This window comes from Montipora capricornis, chromosome 1, assembly GCF_036669925.1.
Source record: "Montipora capricornis isolate CH-2021 chromosome 1, ASM3666992v2, whole genome shotgun sequence".
Taxonomy (NCBI): domain Eukaryota; kingdom Metazoa; phylum Cnidaria; class Anthozoa; order Scleractinia; family Acroporidae; genus Montipora; species Montipora capricornis.
Window position 1 is genome coordinate 43,512,964 of NC_090883.1, and position 12,500 is coordinate 43,525,463.

The 12,500-nt window shown below is 37.4% G+C and overlaps 2 protein-coding genes across 2 annotated transcripts in view; both read left to right on the plus strand.

Moving 5' to 3' along the window:
• The window catches only part of LOC138045370 (sterile alpha motif domain-containing protein 9-like), a 27,936-nt gene extending 23,193 nt beyond the window's left edge, over window positions 1-4,743 (plus strand). The window contains exon 6 of the mRNA XM_068891850.1: window positions 4,647-4,743. The gene's annotated coding sequence lies outside the window, so the exon portion shown is untranslated. The remainder of the gene's footprint in view (window positions 1-4,646) is intronic.
• The window catches only part of LOC138045363 (uncharacterized), a 235,795-nt gene that overhangs the window by 195,321 nt on the left and 27,974 nt on the right, over window positions 1-12,500 (plus strand). The gene's annotated exons all lie outside the window — the stretch shown is intronic.

A 12,500-nucleotide genomic window follows, 5' to 3' on the forward strand; every position in this document is an offset into this window, starting at 1 on the left:
AGCGCGTTCCGCTCGGTGGTAAAGAGTTTTATGAGTGTAAGTCGTGCGATTACATTGAATTCAGCCTTGAGTTTAGCCAGTGAGGTCAATTTTTTATCACTTTTATAAAATCTGCATGGTACTTTTTTTTCTTTAAGGCCACGATGAAGATTTTATTTACTGTTCTTTTCTTGGTTTCTTTTCGTTTTTCGGAAATTAATGCGGCATTCAGGAACGAAGGTAAGCAAATTAAACTTGAAATGTCGTTTTCTATGAAATTTTGCCGAAATATGTTTCGTTCCTTGTGCATTCACGGGGGCATGGAAATAATCAGTCGACTTTTATACACTGTACCGAACTCATGTGAACATTTTCCACAATTTTCCATCATCCACTTATAAACTGGTATCAGAATATAGCAGCAGCAGAGAGCCAATAAAAATGCTCGCTTCACTGAGATGAACGCAAAGTTCTTGCACTGATCAAAGCTGAAAAATCATTATTATCCATTCTAAAAATGTAAAAGGAACATTAATGGCTTAAATGGCTAAAAAAAAAAAAAAACGCCTGCGCGGATAGCAGAAAATGGAAAAGGCTTTTTCAGGTAAACTCAATGTCCAAGTTTCAATTAAACGGTGGGGAAAACAATGTATCTAACTGGTTTGCAATATTTTGTAATAAATGCTTCGCCTACCGAGTTGGATACTGACCAGGCACATGTTTGTGACAAACCTTATTATGCATTAAAAAAAGCAAAACTTGTGCCTAATCGATTAGTGGCGAGCCTGCAGCCATCTCTTAGTCAAACGTTCCCAAAGGTAAGTAAATAGGGAATATGACGGGACCTCACTCCTCGATAACTTAATGTGATAGTCAGGCGATAGTCAAGGAAAATCGATCTTAGTTATTTAAATTCGATACTTCTTGTGATTAAATCTTTGTTGTTCCCTACAGAGAGATCTGCTTTGGTTTGTGAAGGAGGAAAACAGACTATTGTATGTGATAAACAAAAAATCGAAATAATCTCATCCTCGTTTGGGAGAACAAATCGTGATATATGTCAATGGGGCCTGGACTGGATGGTTGCTTGGGCGTGGAACCTCAACTGTCGCGCAGAAAATTCGTTGAATGTCACTAAGGGAGAGTGTGAAGGCCTCTCGCGGTGTGTCTTGTATTCAAACTCCGAAGAGTATGGAAACCCATGTATCGGTACCAAGAAATACCTGAAAGTAATAATAATAATAATAATAATAATAATAATAATAATAATAATAATAATAATAATAATCAGTCAATTAATACAGAAATTATTAAAAATATAGTGTTCTAATTATAAAAAAAAAATTTGCATTAAAAACAAAAGTCAAAAATATATTATGATTATACATCCGTGCAAACTGTGAGAGCTACTGAAATCTAAATTCACCAATCCGAATTCAGCGAGTGGAAAAAACTGTGCTATCCGACGTCACTTCAATTGTTCGCAATTAAAGGGCCAGAAAACCATTTGAAAAGTTTTGTAGCCAATTTTCTGTCAACAAACTTTGCCGCCAAAACTGGGTTACCTGCGAGCGGCGTTTCGAAAGTCAGCTGTTGTGCTTTTAGGCTGTTATTTGTGCTTTTTCTAACTATTTTAAGACAAATTCAGTATGATATTTTCGAATCTAGTGTAAGAGGACGTCAAAACTGTATTCATAATGTATTTAGTTGTGTTAACGTCGCGTAAAAAGACTTTGGTGGCGTCCTTTTGACTGGGTAGATCGACAACAACGTCGTTTGCGCTCAAAATGTACCGTTTCCGATGAAAGGGAAAATGATTGACAGGACAGTACAGTTTTGACTGCCGCGAGCACTGCGGGCGCGCGTTCCGTACGCAATGATGTGATTTTCAAAGACTCCTAAGCGGCCTTCACTGTAGCCCTGTTCAATCTTTGCATCTGGATTCCGGAGATTGACTGCCTCTCATTGCCATAACAGATGACCGTATCAAGGCAAAAGATGAGGTGCATCGCATCCACGCATGAGTCAATATCATATTCTGATTTTCGCTTCTGTACAAGTGCCCGTTGTTGAAAACAGAAGTGGAGTGAATACAGTAAACACCCGCATATAAGAACAAGTGGATTAAGAACACCAGGCTTAAATTTGGTCAATAAAGCACCATATAAATAAGAACAAATTCAGGCTGATAAATAAAACATGTTTTTAATATAAAGGGAAAGGGTATTAGGATAAGGAAACAATTCAGTATAGTAACTTACAAGACAAAGTACTCTGGTGTTCAACACCATTACAAACTATAAAATCTATTACAAAACAGCATTGTAGGTTAATTAAACCTCCAGTAATATGTAGTTTGAAGTATTTCTGAAACCAATTTTAAGAACATTTTAAGAACACTTTCAGGCTGATTTTTCACTAAGCACCCCTCAAATAAGAACACGATCAACCTTAAGCCTGAAAAATGTGTTCTTATATGCGGGTGTTTACTGTACAGCATATTCGACTTTCCTTATTCTGTCACCATATTCCCTCCTCTTCGCCAATAATAATAATAATGATAATGATAATTATAATTATAACTATAATTATAATGATAATTATAATTGATAATGATAATTATAATTATAACTATAATTATAATGATAATTATAATTATTATTATAATTATAATTATAACTAGCAGTTATCGTAAAACTTACAGTGCGTCGCCTTGGGGCCTTTGGCACCTGTATCGATTTTCATAAAGCATCTTAATCTTTTTACTGCTAGACTGAGTTAGGCGGAGTTGATTCTTTCTCTCGGAATTACTTGTGCACGAAATCCTGTGATGTTTTCATTGAAATGAAACTTCTGATTCTTTCTCCATTCGTTAGCAATCATCCTTTAAAATTTCAAAGAAATCGACCGATACATGAATATTATATAATTCTTTTAGCGACGTGATGAAATGTCAAAAGATTACGAGCCATGATAGGTGTCAAACAAATTCTTTTCACAAAATTCCTCCGAATTTTAAAGTATTCTCTCAGAAAAAGAGCATCATTCTAAAAGCTAACTTTACTCAAAAAATAGGTTCTGGAGGTAAATTTGGGAGTGGAAAACGCGCTTCCTACCGAAGGGTTGATCACGTGGAATACTAATATGATAAAACAACAACTGAGACACTAACCTTTATTTGACACGAAATACCCTTCATAATTATATTGCGATAAAAATCTCCCAGATGTTTTCGCTTGGCTCTAAAAACTAGAATTCCCTGCTTTTCACCCTCCTGCGTGGACGCCATATCGGCCTCGCTCAAAGACAATCTTCGGCAAATCAGAGAATGATGTCATTTCAACTGATTCCGATAAAAACTGGCCAGTGGTTGGCTAATTGCCATATCTCGTTACTGGCCAAGTTTCGTGTCGATCGGAAATGCCCACCGATTTTTCCCGAATTTTACCGAATGATTCATCGGCATGCTGGTTGTTATTGATATGTTTCAAAATGGCACAAAACAAACGCTCGGCATGCTGGATGCTACTGTGACGTTTTAAGATGGCGCAGATTTTGAACCGACAGACAACCTCTCTTCTCGATTTCTCACGCTTGGAACATGCACAGGCCAACCACGAACACACAGTACACCAGACCACTCAATTGTGAAGCGCCTCTCCTCCGGCGATAATAGTAATAATAATATCTATAATGATAACAGATTTTAGATAGATAGATAGATAGATAGTAGATAGATAGATAGATAGATAACTTACATTGCAGCCAAAGGGCTGAATTGCGTAAATATTAACAACTATGAGTAAATATTAACTATGATTCATATACTTCTAAACATGTGATAAGACATTTGATAAAATGCCTATGTTTAAGAATAATTAAAATACCTGTATTAAACGTGAGACTTGAGCATAGCTGGTATAAAATTATTCTTAAACCTGTTGGTACTCATATGAGGTAGCTCAAAATTACGTCTTGTTTTCCTCGAAATAGCGTAGACCAGTTTCAATTTTCGGTGACGAGTGAATTAGTTTTATAGAGCATATTGCTCTCCTAAGGATAACACCGTGTTTTGCAAAATTTAAAGTCACGTATAGATTGAAGTCAACAAGATTTCAGGATAATTGTAGAATCCCCAACGGTATAAAGAGTCACAACTCTCATTACTCACGTTTTTCTACAGAGTATCTTTAGCATTTCTTATTTATTAATTTCTTTTTTCTTCTGTTTTCGGGCTGTTTTCCTTTTTTCTGTGAATTTATCTTTACTTCAGTGGGATTGGCTATGGCGTCGTTTCTAACCTTGAGAATCTCGTTTTAATTCGGGAAGTAAAAAATTAACATTGAAAGTGAAGTGTCATACACCTGACTCGATGTAATGTGTTTATTAGTGCAGTTTGTATTATTTATGTATATTTATCGTATTCAGCATTTATAAGTACCTATTTATTCCTATAGTCATATCTGACCAGACCTGTAATTCAGATTCTCAATAAACAAAACTACTACTACTACTACTACTACTACTACTACTACTACTACTACTACTACTACTACTACTACTACTACTACTACTACTACTACTACTACTACTACTACTACTACTACTACTACTACTACTACTACTACTACTACTATCTTACACAGCCCATGAATATTAAATTTTAGGTGACGTATAGATGCAAGGGCCTGCTTACCGCAGAAGACACAAAACGAGCGCGCGTTTGTGAGGGCAACCATCTTTCAATTGAATGTGGTGAAAGACGAAAAATTGACATCGTCTGGGCAAACTTTGGGCGTTTGAAAGGAGCTCATGTATGTGGAGATGGCTTTTTTGGGTTGTTTTCCTGGAACAAAAAATGTCATGGCGAGAATTCTGTGGACCATGTGAAAAGAGAATGCCAGGACAAAGAACACTGTAATCTGCAGGCGAGTGTAGGAACATTTGGTAACAGTTGCCTGGGAACCACAGAATACTTGGAGGTAAGTAAGGTGGCTGAAACAAATCAATAATAAAAATGAATGGTGATGTCTTCAGATCCTTTTAATAGAAGAAGAACTTCTGCCGGCCCAGCTAATTTGATAATGTATAAACATATAGAGCGGTTTTCAATTCAATGTAGAAAGTAATTACATAATTACTTTAGTTTATGATTACTTCACTCAGTGATTGGTTCAAAGTTCTCGCGCCATTTTTTCAACCAATCAGAAGTGAAACCAAAACCAATCGTGGCTCACGCCTGCACATTTTCCCGCGCTTTGTGTCGGCTTCGTGTAATTACTTCGAGTTTTGATTGGTTTGCCGGATTGTCTCCGTCCTTTTTGATTGGCCAAAGTAATTACTTTGGTTTTGGTTTTACGACACATTAAATGGCTGAGACTAACCAAGGATTTATCAAACTTAGTTGAATTTATTTCAGTTATTCTTAATGGATGAAAAGAATGACTGACGGCTGACTGACTGACTGACTCTAACAAGCTGCTCCCGCAATCATGAGTTCAACTTTCGAATTTTGTTTAAACTTTAAATTTGTCACTGATAATACTGTTTTTTCTTATAGGTCCGTTACAGGTGCTGCAAGAAGAAGGGCGGTTGCTAGAATTTCAGGCCAATCAAGAAAAAGAATTTGTATTAAATTAACTGGGTGATCTCAAAATACGTGGGCGACAAAGAATGGAAGCTATATCTGGTGGGCAACTCAAGCAGGAGCATGAATTACTCTTGCTTGTGTTTGTTAATGGTTAACTGATACAGTTATTTAAAGGGGAATAAAGCGTAATCGTAATACATCAATGAACCAATTGTCGTGATTTTGTCTCTTGTACTTGCTCTGATTTTTAGCATTGTTTGATTCCGGAGCTGGCGCACCAGTTTCCTAAGAGTGCCCCGTATGATTTCATTTCTTAAAAGAAAAAGGCTGTCGTGGCACTGAAAATGGCATCCCATTCTCCTCTATGCGGAGTAACTCAGAAGTCAGTCTTTGTTCTCCTCAGGCCACATACGACCTCTAGGCCAGAGATGAACCTGGGTCGCAGAGGTGGGAGACACGGTTGATAACCACTAAGCCATACTGACTCCCCTTTTGGAGGTTAAGCTGACATAAATCATCAAGAGCAATAATACTTATACCAGCAAAAAGCTGTGAGTTGTTAATATCAAATATCTCTTTTCAGAGGGAATTGCTCTAACGAAGGGCTAACGCTTGAGATTCTAGTTGTAATTCAGCCTTCTCTTGATCATTTATAGGGTCATATGAATGTATGACAGTGCCCTGCTTGTTTCTTAGCCATTCTAGTGCTTCTGTTACTATTAAACAGCTGATAGAGATGGTGTAGTGTGCAGCAAAAGTTGTCTTAACTGTGCAAATGGCAATAAGAGAAAAATTAGCAGCAAGTCAAAGCTGTAAAATTCTGAACAGGTCCTGAAATTTGAAGCATACTTAAGAAATCCATTTCAGTGCTGCACTGTTATAGCAAATTTTCAACCAATCACGTATGGTAAAAGTGACACCGCAGTACCAAATTTTGTAAGGGCCCAATGGAGTTAAACTAAGCATAAGACCCTAAGTACGCATTGCGGGCCTGTTTTTGTTTTCTCGTAACGATATCATTACGCCCATGAATACTGTTGTTTTTGAGGACAGATAGCTTGCAAACTAAACTGAACGCAGGGTTGTCGGAACAACAACAAGAAGATTTATTCCAAAATGAACGTAGTTTCCACGGAGTAAAACTATGAACAGCACGTACTCGATAAACTTACACGGCCTCCGCCAACTTGAATAAACACTGCTTCTGTCACACTTGACTAAACACGGCTAACGCCAACTCTCTTCGCTTGTGAAACTAGTTAAAAGTCTTGCTTGGAGTTGTCTACTTATATGCTCTCACAAAAAGATTGTAGAACTTTCTGAAACATTCTAAGTATAGAAACATTACAAAACATATCGATTTAGTAACGCTTTCGCAAGATCCTAAAAATAAACAAGCTACCAACTCTCGCGCAGAGAGATTATTTGACTTTCACTGACCAAGGCAAAAAAGGACTGATTTGCATTTAGAAGTTGTTTTTCTTGCTCCTTGTTCACACTGATCATCTTCTTGTTCACGCCTAGCTCACAGGGATTTTGATAAATGATGAAAATGCTATCAATCAACATGGCAACCACTGATTCATAACTCGCTTGAAAAAGAAAAAAAATTGAATTTCGGCTAGCTTCAGCATATTCACTCGGTCATCACATGAATCAGAAAAAGTATTGCCGCGCCCGAATAGAGAGAAAATCAGTTTACTTAAGGCGCGCGTTGTTGTGGAAACATTGTTTCCTCAAATGTTTCCTCGATGTGCAAAGTAATTTAACGAGGAAACATTTGCTGAGGAAGCAAAATGTTTCTGAACAAATTCAGAAACATTTTTGCTTCTCGGGGAACAAATTTTGGGGTCTCAAACGGAGAAACATTTGTTTCAACAACAAAGTTTCCACAACATTGTTTCCTCCTTTGTGGGCGCGTTTTTACTGGGTTGCCATATAGCAATCCATCAGGAGTGGAATTTCTACGTTTTCTTTTTTTTTTTTCATGTCAAGAAAATGGAAAAGTAGCGCAATAGGACTTTCCTGTAACTCCACTGCTAAGTATAGTCTTTGTGCGTAGAGTCTTCTCTGCGTATGTTTGGTAGGTTTAAGGGGGTAGTAGAAGAACCTAGATTGATTTTATCCAGTGGACACAGTGGAATATTTTATTAACCTACAATGGCGTCGAGGTCATTGTAACGTGAATGGCGTTTTAGTGGATCTTTAAACAAAATATACCCTTATGGAGCTCAAGAATGAAACGTCAATTGGATAAACAAGACAGGCGGTGAAAAACATATATCTGGAATCTTAAAAGCGACGAATAATGGAATTTGTATCAAAGTGAGTTCTAGTAGTTTACTAATTGTGTTGTTATGTACAACACTGCTTCATCGTTGGGGTATTTGACGCTTCGTAAGGCCCTAACCGGTGCAGCATTTGACGGTGTTTTTGTGGATTGATCATGTTTAAACTGAACTAAGTTGCATATCTGGGTTGGTATTTTATATGCGAGTTGTTTTTATAAAGATTACAAGGATTTTTAGCCATTTTGTAATTCAAGTTTTCTTTCTTGCAAATGATTAAAGGTAGCCATAGTGTTGCACGTCAGAAAATGTTTGTTTAGTCATTCTAGAGTAAAATGAGTTTATTTGGGAAGCCAGCAATATTTCTTTAACTGGTTCCTGGTTAATCCAATTTATTGCTACCACTCACTAGAGGGAAGATTAGTCATTAACAATATATCGCGTTATTAACAATATATCGCTTTAATCTAACCCCAAATTACTCAGATAGTAAAAAACTTCATATGTATCAACCATTCCCTTCGCTTTTGTGTTTGTCAGCATTATGATTTGCGATTATTCGGGTTCACGTGTTCGCAAGATTGTGTTTGCATCTCATAGATGTTTACATTCTTTATTACAAACTCTGCTTTGATTGGCCACTCAACCTCATTGTGTAAATAGTTCACCCTGGAGTCAAAATTGATACGTTTTGTTCTTGAGGAAACAAAAAATACGTAGTGTTTCGTTTCCGGACTGAGCAGCTCTTGGGACGTCTTCCATTGTAGGAGTTAACTGGAGTAATTATTGCATTCCTAGGCTTTTTTTTCTTTTTTTCGACTTTTTATTTTCGGCATTATTTCCGGGGACATCTAGTTTCAGCGCCTTCAATATCACCCAACTCAGTGCCCTCTGTTTTTGTGTAACATGTACTACAGACAACCCAGTTTACGCTAACGGAGCGTCTTGTTCTGTTTTAACAAGTGTGAGCCCACAAAACATGAATTATCGCGTGATAGACACGTGAAGATTCGGTCACTAAGTAACCACCGCGCATGCTCAACACAATGAGTTTCGACACATAGGCGAGTTCTCTTTTCACGTACTCGTTAGCCCAGCGAACGCAAAAAGAAATGAGACCTCTGTTAGCAGGGAAGGTAATGTGTGGTGAAAACGTTAGACTGAGAGCAGTCCCTTCATAAATCAGTCGAGCGGGCCGCTTTTCTGAGGCAGTCGTGTTTTGTCACGCAAACGAATAAAAAGACCGAGGGAGGCTTGGGAAGAAGAGGGAAAAAAGGATTTGGTCACTCTGAACGCGTCGTTAACAGCAACGGGTGCAGTCCCTACTCTCTCTCCTCTTCCCAAGCCTCCCTCGGTCTTCGTATTGGATTGCGGGACAAAACACGACTGCCTTAGAAAAGCGGGCCGACTGATTTATGAAGGGACTTCTCGCAGTCTATGCAAATGTCTGTTTTTTGTTGCTGTTGTCGTTGTTTAACTTAGTGTGTACAACATTGTAAATACGTAAATACTTGAAAATACAATAAAAATTGTTTCAAAAACGAAAAGAAAAAAACGAATTTGGTCAGTCGTTGCTGACTTGAAGCAAAACGATCTTTTTCACAGGTTTTGTTGACTTCCTTTAAGAGCTTAATGTCGTGCAAGGACCTTTGATTCTGTTTCACACAGAAACCTTTACGATTTGTTTGCAGCGGTGACACCTATGTATGTCTGGAAATGAACGTTCAGTAATTGCCTGCAGGCAGATCTTGATATAAGCTTCACAAAGTGTCCCCTGTCCTTCTTCCCGACTACAACATCTCTCGTGCGCGTGCGTGTCAAGAAATAAACGTCGAAAACTGGTCCCTAAGCTTTGCTCCTCGAGACAATTTTAAACAGCCGTGCGCGAGCACTTAACTTGTTGTTTAGCAAATGCTTACGAGTTAGTAGGACACTTCTAGTAGTATATCAAAATTGGGCATGCATTTCATTACATAACGACGTAACTGGGGGGGGGATAGCTGTACGGTCAACTACTGATTACTTGAATTAGTAAGTGAGAATCTATACAGGGATGAACAATTAGTCTTCAAAGTGGTCGTTCTAATTAAAGAGAATCAATTTAATGTGTATAATTATGTAATTGCCAACGAGTCTACGCAAGGCTGACGAGGCGGCAGCCTTATTAGAGCCGAAGCGGGAGAGTGTTGTGTATGCAGAAAAAACTTCGAGTGCTCCAGAGAAAGTGTAATGTAAGATAAGGTAAAGGAACAAAGGGCCGCTTATCACGTGACATCAAGAACCAATGAAAGCCCGTGTTTTGATGTGTGATGTAATTCAGACTCGCATGACGCGACATCGTTCACATGGATATTAGGGACCTTTAGATTCTAGGACGAGGACGAGAACGAGTACGAGTTTTGGCTGTCCATTTTTAGCAAAAATACTTAGAAATTCTATAACCCGAACGATTGATCTTACTCTTTATTAGCATTATATTTTGCTCAGTTATTCTTATTGCTGGTAACTGAGCCTTTTTGCAAAACCGCTACTGCGTTGTTGACTTGTTTTGAAACGACGACATTCTTGCAAAACCTCGTACTAAAGTGACGACAGTATCACGTTTTTCCCGCCAAAATGACGCTGGTTTGCGCGCGCTCAATGTTGTCCTATGAGAAAATATCGTACTCGTAGTCGTTCTCGTCCTAGAATCTAATGCTCTCTATTCTTGATCCTGTGTTCGGAGATGAGTGGAAACACATTTTTGTTTGCCTTTCTCAGAAGCACATGACCTTGAAGCGTGTAACTTGCAACTCTTTTCCTTGGAACAAAGCTGGGGATTTCATGCCCAAATATGGTCAAAGATAAGATCGAAGCTGCACGCGCGCACGGGAAAATGCACTAGCTACGTTACATCCAAATAAGGAAATTAGCATTTCTGATCAAAGTTGTATTACATGTAAAGAGATCAAAGATTAATTTGTTCCCAATAGACTTCCATAATAATAATAACAATAACAATAATAATTATAAGTGTAGGAAATCGTATGAACACGAGTCTATTACATGATTTATGGGCACGAGTGATGTTTTGAATGTTCTCAAAATTGCACAAGCAGTAGGCGAGTGCAATTTGAGAACTTTCAAAACATCACGAGTGACCTCATTTATTTATTATATACTCGACAAAATCACTTTATCGCTTTGTTTACAAATCAACTTCCGTATTTTACTCTATAACCTCTTTTGCACTCTATAACCTATTTATGCTTTCGTTATTAACCAGTCAGAAACGCGATATTTTGTTGAGTATATAATATCCCAAGTGGTCATGTAAATAATTTCTTTTTATTGTATAAATACTGATAAAGCGTCCGGAATAAAAACAATTTGTTTTAGTCATTTTTGAAATGGCGCTAAAACACGGCTGTTGTGTAACACAAAACTAGTTACGAAAGGTATGAAAACCAAATCATGATAATGTTAAATTGAGTCATGAAAAAGTTAACGTAGTGAAGAAAAAATTATATTACGGCAAAAAAGCATCAGTATCTTACCAGAAAGGGGAAGCTCGCTTTTTATTGGCTGATCGTGTTAGTTACTATGACGACACCTTTATCCTCACGTGTGAAGATGATATCTTTAGAAAAAGGAAAATCCTAGTATTTCGTCAGTATCTATGTAATATATATAGAAAACAAGAGAAATAGAGAGAGAGAAAACAGCAAGCAGTCACCGAGTAACTGATGCTCAACGTGAAAGAGTGAATGAGAGCACAAGAAAACTGTTGAAATATCAGTGACAGACAACGAGCGAGAGAGCAAGAAAGAGCCTGAATAAAGAGATGAAATTGCAGTGACGAGCAGCGGAAGAAACAGAAAACACACGAGCACGAGGAAACAGGCTGAATAATGGTGAAGAAAAACGGCAAAAAGAGCAAGAAAAAGCACGAGAAAATGGACTTAAATTTATAGTAATGAGCAGCCGGACTGGTCGTATGTCGCTTAATTGTAATAAAACGATGATATCTGAAAACAAAGACATTAAATAAATAATAATTGAAAAGTTCCGCTTTTAGAACCGCCTAGATATTTATATTGCTCAGTTATCGTAATACACACACAAGGCTAAATGATAGTTTTTAATTAAGCAAAATGAGTACTAAAATGATGCATGGGCAAAAAAGAATTTATCAGCGTCTCAAACTTGGGCGATATCTCATTTAGTAATAAGTATGACATTCTTATTATTATTATTACACTTTCGTATTATTAAGTAGGAGCTCTATTTCTCTTTTTCGATTACTCATATGAATTCGTCGGGTGTCAATGTAACAACTGTTATTGAGTTACTTATTCTAAATATTATTATCATTATTATTATCATTATATTTTTTTAAACTGAACTCATTGTATTGTACTACTTAATTTTACCTTATAGATTTCAAGTATAAGTTAAATAGACTTAGATAATGTAATTTGTCAATTTGAAACACTTTCAACATGAGCCTGTGGCTCGCGGAAGAATGGGCAACCAGTCCCGGTGTACCTGACGTAAAGTAAATTATCCTGTCTTATCTTATGCAGAACACCACACCGATACCTTTGCTACACCATTGGCTATTATGGAATCGCTTATACTACTGGCCAGGACCTTGCTCGGCG